Genomic DNA, 11,026 nt, shown 5'->3' with positions numbered 1-11,026 from the left:
GTTTACTCTTGAAAAAGATAAATGAGTCTTCGTATATGTTAGTGGCTGCTATAAAGAGAAGACTAACAATTCTTCATGTCCACTAAAGGTAAAATGAGAAATAATGGGCTTAATCTGCAACAAGGGAGATTTAGGTTAATTAGGAAAAAAAACTTTCTAACCATAAGGAATGTTAAGCACTGGAATAGGCTTCCAGGGAGATTGTGGAGTCTCTGTCATTAGAGGTTTTTAAGAACAGGTTACACAAACACCTGTCAGGGATTATCTAGGTATACTTGGTGCTGCCTCAGCAAAGGGGGCTGGACTAGGAGACCTTTTGAGGTCCCTCCCACCTCTGTGTTTCTCTGATTATATAAAACAAGCAAAGACAGCAGGTGTTCCATAAGGGGGAGAGAGGAGTTCTGATGATTGTTCATATGGTGTGTGATAAACACCAGAACACGATAGCTGCATCATTCACTGTTGCTTGTTCTTTAGGCTATGCATTATAGCCAAGAGGTAGAACAGCAGCATAAGTCTTTATTGAGCTCTTTTCACGTCAGAAGGAGGCTTCTTTACTATGTCCTTCCTTCACTGCTGTCAGGTTGTTAGTATATGGGCAGCAGGGAGACAGGACACTAACTTCAATGTGAAGTTAAATTAAAGATTGTGAATAGTGAAAATGTGACATTTCAGATCTTAGAGTATAGCTCATTACAGGAGATTAAAATGATGGTTCTCATATCTTTTAGCTACTCCTCCTATCTCTCCTCTAACCTTTTGTGCTTACATGTGAGATCAGAATGAAAATCCAACTTTCAAATGAATTATAGTTTTTCCACAATGGCTGCATGGACACAGAATGTTCTTAAACATGCACTTTTATCATCGTCTAATCATCTTTGACTGGAAGGAGAGGTGATCCAGCAGGCAATGAGCTATGTTCAAGATGGACTGGTACAAACACGGAGCATTCTACCATATTGCCCAGCCCCCCTTCTTGGGTTAATATGTTTTGACACTGTAAAGATGAGTCACTATAGTAGCCATATGTTAGGAAGAAGCAGGCCTTATGGATATTACTGAAGCCTGCCATGCTGAGAAGCATGTTTGGAACCCACAAGGTGAAGGATATTGAAGGGGGAAAAGGGTAACACTGCCTCTAGCTAAGGTTGAACACTTTCCTCGGTAAGACCTTGTTTTCAGTCACTTAAAACGTTGCCAAAATTAAAAACTGTTCAAGCAGAAATTTTCCATGACAGATGCCTGCCTCAGGTGGAATTTTTTGGAAAGTTTCAGCAAAAATGGCTCTGTCGTTTCCAAGAACCAGTTTAGAGAATATCATTTTGCTTGTGTTAAATAATTTTACAGTCATTTCATTGTGGAGCTCTAAGTCTTTCCAGACTTAGATAGCACTGGCTCCAGGGATGTACTATTTGCCATCCTTGAGAAAAATCTACCAATGTATGGCCAAGTTATAAACTTCAATAAATCTCAGTTCACACATTCTCAATAGAGGATGGTTAGATTTTGGCAGCTAAATTCTCTGAATTTCACATCTGCACTGAGCATGCTCCATCTCCACACTGCTCTTATGTGCAGACCAGACTGCACATGCGCCATATCCACAGAGCAGCTGAGCGGGCTGCAGGAGCTGCAATTGCTCCTTCCTCACAGCCTGCGGTGGCTCCACCCACTGGAACTGGGGACAGATAAATAGTTGGTCCTGTGCTCTGAATGGCATCCAGGCAGTGTGAAAAGAAAAGAGGAAGTGGCATGACTAATACAGAGAGTTGAGGAGCACAGGGCATTGATGAGAGGTACAGAGGGGTAGGTTGAGTGTGATAGGAGCTGTGAACGGGGGTGGAAATAGGAACAAAGACAGAATGGACAGGAGTGATGGCGGGGAACAGGAGAAGAGAGGGAGAGGTTATGAGAGCAGGGGCAGAACGGACTATAACCACTAGAAACCTGGAATTAGGCTACATCTACACTATGGAGCCTATGCAGGCATAGCCATGCTAGCACAGCCCCCTAGTGTAGATGCAGCCTACACCAACAGAAGGTGGAGAGGTGCAGTACAGGACCACCACCTCCCCAAAACAATTTTAGCCACATTGACAGAAGCCCTCATCCATCAACATAGCTGTGTCCACACGGAGGGCTCTGTAGGTATAGCTATATAGGTCAGAGATGGGGTTTTTTTACAGCCCTGAGCAGCATAGCTATGCCAATAGAACTTTTAAGTGTAATTCATGTTCTAAACACAGGATTCCAGAGTCTCAACATTCCTCTGCCATCTGGCAAAGAGTTGCAAAATGAACATTTCTTCCCTCCACTCTGGTTAGTCCACATGGGGATAATGGCTACCACTTGAGCTAGGGATCTAATCCAAATTCTATCCATAAGTCTCATAGCAAATGAAGGATCCCAAATAACTAAACACAGTTCTCACTGCTCTCCACCCTACCACTGCTTCCTCGAGCTCTATAGTCCCCATCGTGAACCCCATCAGTGTTTGACACTGCCCCTCTCCTGCCCAAGTATGGGCCTTGGATTCAGCCTTCCTGGGTCCATGAAACACTTCCCAGCCCAAGGACTGGATAACATCACATTCACAAGTAGAATGGAACATCTACAATGCAGGTAAGGACCATCTTAACAGCAGAAATATTCCCCACCCGTCCTGCTCCCCACCCAATTGCCTTTTATCAAATTCTTATACATGTTCTGACCATTTTCATTTTTTATTCTATCCTTCTTAGAGTTAGAATTACAAGACCTCTTTTACCGTAAGAGTACTCACGCTGCAATCTGCACGGTGGAAATCAAATTTTCCCATTTCATTGGTTGCTTTTATTGTGTTAATTTGAATGAACACACACACACGATGGTTGGGTCTGTTTTCCCTACTGCATTACACAGTGACTTCACTGCAGCATCTGTGTTTTCTCCCTGAAGGTTCTATTGACCCCTTTATCTGCCTTTCATTCCCACTGTGGTGATTCACTGGCTAAAAACAGGGAAACACAAATGCCCTCGCATCGTCAGCTGAATGTCAGCAGATTTGCTGAGAATTTATGGTGCAGCCCCAACATGACATTTTTAATTGTGTGTTTGCAAATAAATGGCTATTCCTGGAAACAGCTTTGATAAGAGATCAGGAGGACGGACCCTACCACTTCACGACTGTTTGGCCTACCAAACTGCAGAAAGGCAGCAGAGTATGAACAAGGGGAGGAACTTTATCCTGGGTAATGTAAAGGAGGGAAAGCCAATAGCAAATTACAAGAATCTAAGCTGTAAGCATTTCAAGAGCTCTTCTTTATCGGTGGGCTAATAGCAAAAGCAGCGATTTTAATAAAATGAAGGTATTAGGGTGTAGGGCCACTCAATGTTAGCAGGTCACCCTGACATTACACACCAGGATGCCAGATAAACTTAGTTCTCACAATCAGAGTTACATCGACTATGATAGAATATGATGCCCTTGATCTCCAGGGTGAGGGCTTGAAGGCTCTCTCTACTCCTACTTCATTAGTAGCTAAGAGCAGTGGTACATTTAGAGAGTACATCCTCTTCAGAGGTTCTTGGCGTTAAGCTACTTTAGAAGGCCACATACTGCTTGAGGTAATTATGTTTTGGGTACTGCAAGTTTGCTCTTGTGGTACAGCTTGTCTCTTGGTGACATTGACACAAATGGGAATGTACTGTGTGTGCTTACGGTAATCTCACATTTCAGACATTTTGAGACGACTAGTGCTTCTTATGGGGCTCTCAGATGCCTGCGTAAACAGCCATCGGTGTCTTCATTTTCAGGTCTGATTTGGGAGATTGTTTATATTAATATAAACAAACACGCTGAGGCTCAGTTTAGCTCTCAGGTAATTTACAATGAGGCTTTCTTTTCCAAACGAACTCTCAACACCAACTTGGTAAGTATTTGTAACATAAATGCAAAGAGAGAATCAAATAAATATGGAAAAAAACCTGCTGTGAATATTTCAAATTTTTAAATCTTTCCAGAACTTACATTTTATTACACCGGTGGATTTTTGCAAATAAAGAGGGAATATTATATTTAAACACTGTCTATGAGTTAGCCAAATTATCTGAGATATGCTACTCTAAGAATTAGATTCTAGATGAGATGCTCCTATGTTTTGACTAGCTAAATGCACCTTCCAGCCTCGTATCACCCAGAGCATCTATTCTGATGGAAAGAGGCCATGCTGGAATTGGAGTGTTTCCCTACGCCAGCTCTCAGAACTACTTTGGAATCTGCTGCTCCTATTCACTATGTCTTTTTTGGGAGCTCCACATTCCCTGCTTGAACTTTTGTAACCCCACCTATTCTGACCTTCTTTCAGTAAGCGTCATGGATAGTGGAGCAGAACTAGTTGCAGGTGCTATGAAACCCAGAGTCAGCACAGTGTAAGCTAAAAGAGGGGTGCTGGCTGACAGCCAGAGGAGGGCGGAGTAGGCTTTTTTAAATAAGCCAGACATTTCAGTCTAGTGGCCATGGACAATGGAGCATGCATGTTTGGGAGTTTGAGTTCTTTCTACTTAAATAGTTTTGCTGGCACTTGCCACGCATTTTCACTGAGAACAAATGCAAAAGAAGAATTTGTTCATAAATGCGAAGTCTTCTCTGCTGGCCCTGACACAGCTATTGCTGAGCTAGGGCTGGTGAAAGTGCTGCTCTCCCTTCTCTGCTTTTGGTGAGGCGTTCCTCCTAAGACTGGAGGAGGGCAAGTATTAAACACCTTGTTTGCTGCCAAGGTGAATGGCCCTCGGGTTCTAAATAATGCAGGGCTCCTTTCAGTATCCCCAAGAAGCACATATTGGCAGAGCATACCGACAGCATCAGATCTATCCTGGCAGACTCACTTCATGAACTCATTATCTCCTGTAAATAAACAAACCAGGCAATAACACAGTGTGTCACTAAACAATTTAGGCTGGGATTTTCAAAGGAGCCCAAAGGATTTAGGTGCCCAATTGCCATAGAAATTCAATAGGAGTTGAGCAACTAAATCCCTTGAACTCCTTTGAAAATCCCAGCTTTATTCCCCCTCCAGCAGAATCATTGTGTTCCTGTATTCAAGGTGTCCTAAAGTGGTTCATAACATTACAGGTTTAGCAGCAGAAGCCCAAAGTATTTAGCTAGACAGTGATGATTTTTCCCCCAATTCCTACTCCCCTGCTTTTCTCCAGTGACAATACTGCTTAGGATTCCTGTAGGTGTCCCTCTTTCATTCTGCATCCATGCTCTGCCATCAGCCCCTAACAGAGTGGAGAAGCCAAAGAATCCAGCTTTCACCTCCATCTCTGGCTGTGTACACAGTGTTACGAAAACACTCAGCAGAGGCAGGCAGGCTGTACAAGAACAGAGGCAGAATCAGTAGGAGAGAGATCAAGCTAATGATGGCAATATATGCACCACTGAAGACAGCTAGAGGAGAGGAACCACCGGGTTGAGAGGATATCTTCACATGCACAGAGATAAGGTGTGCTCACGTGTGTTTGTGCTAGGTGCAGCCACCAAAAGTTGCCAAAGTTCCAGTTTCTGATTTGTGTTGAAGCTTTATTATATGTCCGTGTTTTGAGTGATGTACTAGAGAGAGAAGGATCCGCTGCCACATACTTGTTCCATTTGCATAGCAGGTAGTGGGCTTTCAGAAAGCTAGAAAAATCACCTGGAAGAAGTTTTAAACGGGATTTTCTACCTAACCAACCATCATCTTTTTGAAACAAGATAAATGACTTGGCTGTGTAGTGCAAGGCCTTGGCTTGTATGAAGTGTATTGAAGAACAGTAGCAGCCTTCACCATTTCTGTTTCTCCATTGGCCAGAAACGGATTTTATAGCAGGACTCCCATGTAGACAGTTAGTAGGAAAGTAGCCCAGTGAGTTAGAACTAGCACATTGCACTGATATGAGAAACAAGAACAGGACCCTAATTTCACAAGCTGGGGTGGTGGTCTAATGCTTGAAAGAAATTAAGCACTTGGATGTCAGGGAGGGATGAAATCTTCCATCTAGGTGAAATATGGAACAGCCTGGGCATCATGCTCCAGTACAGAACTGGGAGAACAGTTGCGGCAATCCAACAACCAGAGATGCTTAGGTGTTATATGGGAGTGAAGTTGTGGCCCTGGATAATGGAGTAAACCTGAGTGAAACTTTAGAACCAGCTTTTGATTGGGGGGAGAGGGGGCAAATATCACTAGGGAAAGCCCATGCTGACATGAATAAAAAGGTACAAATAAATTTTAAACATGTGGTAGCAAGTTAATAAGGCTTCACAAATCTGGGTACTCTGAACAGGAGAGGGAGGGGGATTTTACTTACCCCTATGACATTAGCTGCACGGCTATGCTTTTATTTCCTTGCTGTACTTCAGTTTCCCTCCACTAGAGACTTCCCCAAACTGGTAGCATAATTTAATTTCACCCTCTGGTCAAGTCCAAATCCATCCCACCTGGGCCAAACAACAGTCCAAAGTCCTACCTCTTTCTTGTCTCCATGCTGGGGCTCTGCAGAGACTCTTCCTCTCCTCAGACCTTGCTTCTTCCAGGAAGCTCAGGTACATATCCCCCCCTCTGCTCAGGGCTCCAGCCCTGAGGTACTAAGGCATCTGCTCCAGCCTCAGATGTACACTTCACTATTCCCTCAGAGCTACTTCCTACTCTGGTGTGCATACTTCTTAGGCCTTAACCCTGGCCCTTGAACACATTACTTCAGCTTATTCTACAGAGCCTCACTAGCAGGCTCTTGATCTAATTTTCCTTCCTAACCTATTCAGCCAAGCCTCACCTAAGCCCTATCCCCAGCCCCCTCACAGAGAGCCAACAGGAATCCCAGGGAGCTTCACCAAGACCATCTCCAGCTGAGGGGAAGGGAGCTCTTTTTAGAGTTCTTTCCCCCTTCCCCAACAGGCCTTGCTGTAGCCTGCAATCACCTGATCTGGGAGGAAAATCAGACCCTGAGCTCCTCTTAACGATTCAGCTCGACCTGTGATAGGGAGGTGAATCAAGTTAGGGGTTAAGGCACAAATAGGTGATTTTGCACTACAACTAAACCAAGGGTGCTGATCTGGTTACAGTAGGGTTAAAATTTGTTGCCTGACTGGGATTCAGTTGTATCCAGGGTAAAGCCAAGGCCCATTAATGGTACCAGTCAGAACCTATCACATTACAGATTTGATTTTGTACCACATGCTGGAACCCCAGACAGTGGTGTTGTAACCAGGTCCTCTGACTTGGTCACAGTCATTTAACATGGGTTTGTCTGGTTTTTTAAATTACTCACTTTTATACAGAGAACAATCTGTTTATTAACCTTGATTATTATTTTTTTTAGAAGTGTAGTGAGTGTTGTTTTAGTATCCTGTTCGGATCTACTCTTGTACATTTTCTATACACAGATGAAGGTATTAAATTCCAATACTTTTTTATTTCAACAAAGGGGAATTGTTTCTGAAAGAGGAATAATGCTTACTTCCACATGTGTAACTGAAATGCTCTTATACTGTATAGTATGTAGCTTTGAAGAACTGTAAAAAATCCCCCTATGCTATGAAGAGTTGAAAGTCATGCCATGTTTCTTAGGAAATATAATTCTCCTTAGAATTTTGAAAGCCTTTGGCTTGACCTCTGATCTCTATGTCTCAAAGTCATGACAATGTGAATTGATTCTGAAGGACTGCATAGTCAGACTGGAACTCCTCAACTATTAGTGTCAAAAGTCACTGGAAAGATAACTATTTCTCTATTTGCTGATGTGACCTTCTTGTCAATTTTGGTACTCTTCATATATTTCCAGTCTTCAGAGGGTTACCTCAAATAGGTTCAATCTTATGAATCATGACACATGCAAACTATCCCACTGACTTCAGGGTATCAGGATTCATCCCTTTGTTTATATTCAGGCAACTTTCAGATGTATTTCATTGAGCTGTTAAAATACAATAGATTTCAAGAAGTCAAACTCTTGAGCAATTTTCACACTTCCATGTTGCCTCACATACCTCTGGTTTCCCCCACAATGTTGGGTCTACAACAGAATAAGGGGAAAAAAACCCACACGTAACTGAATGAAGGCATAGAATTTTCTTTATAAATAAATAGGTGTTTTCTGTTCACAAACGCATTCTACCATTTTACAATATAATATTTGATTTATATATTTGTTTTGCAAAGTATATTTTATTTAATGCCTGTTTTTAAAAATATCATGTACCCATATAAGACTGTGGTGCAGGTAGGTAAAGGATAATTGTCATAGCTACTTTCTCTCTGGACAGAAGGAAAATAGGAAGGTATCCAGCTATGAAAGATACTCTTGGACATATTGAGCCATTTCTTTGACACCACTTGAATTGCCACTTGATTTCTCATCTACTGTAACTTGATGGCAAGCATCTTATTTGTATTGACTTGCCTTGGAGGGAAACCGTGCTCTTCCTTTGTAGATGCCAAGGCTCCCTCTGGCATCAGAACTGGTGTACTCCCTTTGAACAGGGAAGGAGAAAAGATTTTTGAAGGCCAAGTGGGGGAGGGGTGATTCTTTGTGCATCAGGGTGTACCCTGGGGCGTTTCTCTGAAGTAGGAAATGGGGCAGAATTGCTCTGGTCTCCCTGCTGGAGATCATCAATCAGTGCTCAGACCATCTGCTTGTGGTGGGTGCGGTGGGGAGGGGTTTGGCTTTGCTCAGCCTTTTCTCTTCTTTCACTTTGGAGACTGGGAAATGTAAGCACCTTTAAGTAAAATTCCAAATAGGGAGCTTGAACAGAGCTAGGATTTCAGGGTTCTTTTTCCCCCATGCAAACATTAAAGTAACATTATAACCACACTATCTACATAATTACATGAAAGACACAAGAAAGTAAATAATACAACAAACATTTGAATGGTGTCAGCACCCGTGATTTAAAGGCATGTTCTGACTTAAATATACATAATATTGTAGCTAGAATTCAGAGCCTAAATATCTCAGCCTACCACTAGAAAGCCCCACTACCACCAGTTCTAAATGTATTGAATCACTCTGAAAATTTTCTGGAGTCACACTAAACAAATTTATGGGCCATCTCCTCAGCTGGTGTAAACTGGTAGAGTTCTATTGAAGCCAGTGAAGCTACTCTGATTTACGCCAGGCCTGGACTGCCCTGAGCAGCCAGAATAACTGCCCCCTTAAAAAATTTAAATTGTGGAGGAAAAAAATATATAGGGGTTTGGAGCCTCTCTCTTTAGATTATTTTACACTTACTGAAGTAATTTAAACAACTGATCCAAGCATACTCCACATCCCTGCAAGCACACACCAAAGGACAAGTGATGAAAATTAAGGCCTGGGGCCCATTAAGCACCTTCTTGACCTTTTGCACTGACTTCCATGGGGCTAGCTAGTGTGCCCAGTTAAGCATGTGAGTAAATTGTTGCAGGATTAAGGCCTAAGAGTAAAATGATCCTATAAAGAAGGCCACATCATATCACTGATTTGAAACCAGTGGGGAGCTCTGCAGTGCTTAATTTGTAATGAAAGAAGTGGCCAGGTTCAAGCAATTTTTTTACATTTATAACTGATGTAGCAAGCCCAGAGGTGCCGAGGCTATGAACTGCCAAGCCCTGGCACAAAATAAGCGCTGGAGCTCTGCAGTACAGGATATGCCAGGAGTTGGCTTCAATCAGTTTAAAAGAGCTACACCCTATAGTTGTAAAGGCTTTAATTATCTCCCAGAATTTTCCAGCCCCATACACATCTCTTTCTGAGCTCCTCATCCATTGACAGCATCTCTGCCAGGTCTAGGCTGTTCTCTTCCTCTGCATTCAGGGCTCAATTCTTCAAGAGTTCTGATCTCAACCCAGCAAAGCACTGAAGCATGTGCTTAAAACTTTAAATTATGTATAACCCCTTTTCAGTAAGTAAAATATAATGAGAAATACCATTAGAACCAGTACTAAGTATAAGGAATAGCAGCTGAAACCAGAAGCATCTTACTTTCCATTAACAAAGTAACAGAAAGCTTCAATCACACATTATGTATACACCTATACATAATTTGATGCATACATTGATGTGCCCATAAACAATAATCCATAAGCCGGTGAATGGTTTTACTATATACTGGCATGTCTAGAGTGCTTTGTTTGCCTAGAGGCTACATAACGGGATTTCAACCACCCAAAATGATATGTCTATGAACAGTATTCCTATGCAATTGCTCCTCTTGTGATTATTTAACAGTTATACTGCAGTAGTGCCCAGAGTCCTCACGCATTGTTCTAGCAGCTGTACAAATACCGTAAGTGATAGCCCCATCCCCAAACAGCCTACAATCAGACATGGTGGGAAGAAGATGAGTAATAAAAATGTGATATTTAGCACAGGCTAGCTGTGTGTGGAGTTCTTAGCCAGCCACTAGCAGGATATCTCCAATCCTCCTGTGCACTAGACTGCTGTTGTGGTTTACGAAATAAGTAACTTTTATAGTAAAATAATTGTAATAACATTTCTTAAGGTACTTTATTTGGTATCTGACTAATTTTAAAGGCCAACTTAATGGGTGTTTGAGCCAGATATTAAGATACCCATGGCCAACACTCTTTTTCAGTATTTTGTACGGACTGCCATTTTAGGGGGGTATTTCTTTTCTGCTAACAGACAAGAAATATTTATTTAGCTTTAATTTAGGTTGGATTTTTTTTAACTTGTCTTCACTTTCATACACTGAAATTGGTGAGGCAGTTCCATTTCCTTATATGAACTTACTTTATTTAGACCCAATTCATCATAACATGTAGGCATGTACTTAACTTTGAGTGCATGCTGTCGTCCCATGGGACTTAAGCACATGATTAAATCCTTTGCTGCATTGGTGGCTTAATCACCTCCTTTAACTGCCTACAATGTGTACATATTAGGAAGGCACAGCTGATTTGAACATTTCCTGGGCTATCCCTAGTGAACAGATAAAGCTATTGTTTAGCTTTAAACAATTCAATAAAGTATTTGTTGAATGCCAACTGTGCAGAACAAATAT

The 11,026-nt window shown here is 42.0% G+C and overlaps 1 protein-coding gene across 2 annotated transcripts in view; it reads right to left on the bottom strand.

Moving 5' to 3' along the window:
• DCDC2 (doublecortin domain containing 2) overlaps nt 1-11,026 on the bottom strand; it is a 161,677-nt gene that overhangs the window by 11,522 nt on the left and 139,129 nt on the right. The window contains exon 14 of one of the 2 annotated variants that reach the window (XM_074944780.1): nt 7,627-7,938. The exons of the other annotated variant lie outside the window; for it this stretch is intronic. The gene's annotated coding sequence lies outside the window, so the exon portion shown is untranslated. Of the gene's footprint in view, nt 1-7,626; nt 7,939-11,026 lie in introns of those variants that run through there. 2 annotated transcript variants of the gene reach the window in all.

This window comes from Natator depressus, chromosome 2, assembly GCF_965152275.1.
Source record: "Natator depressus isolate rNatDep1 chromosome 2, rNatDep2.hap1, whole genome shotgun sequence".
In the NCBI taxonomy this organism is placed as follows: Eukaryota; Metazoa; Chordata; order Testudines; family Cheloniidae; genus Natator; species Natator depressus.
This window is presented reverse-complemented; position numbering and strand designations above follow the sequence as displayed.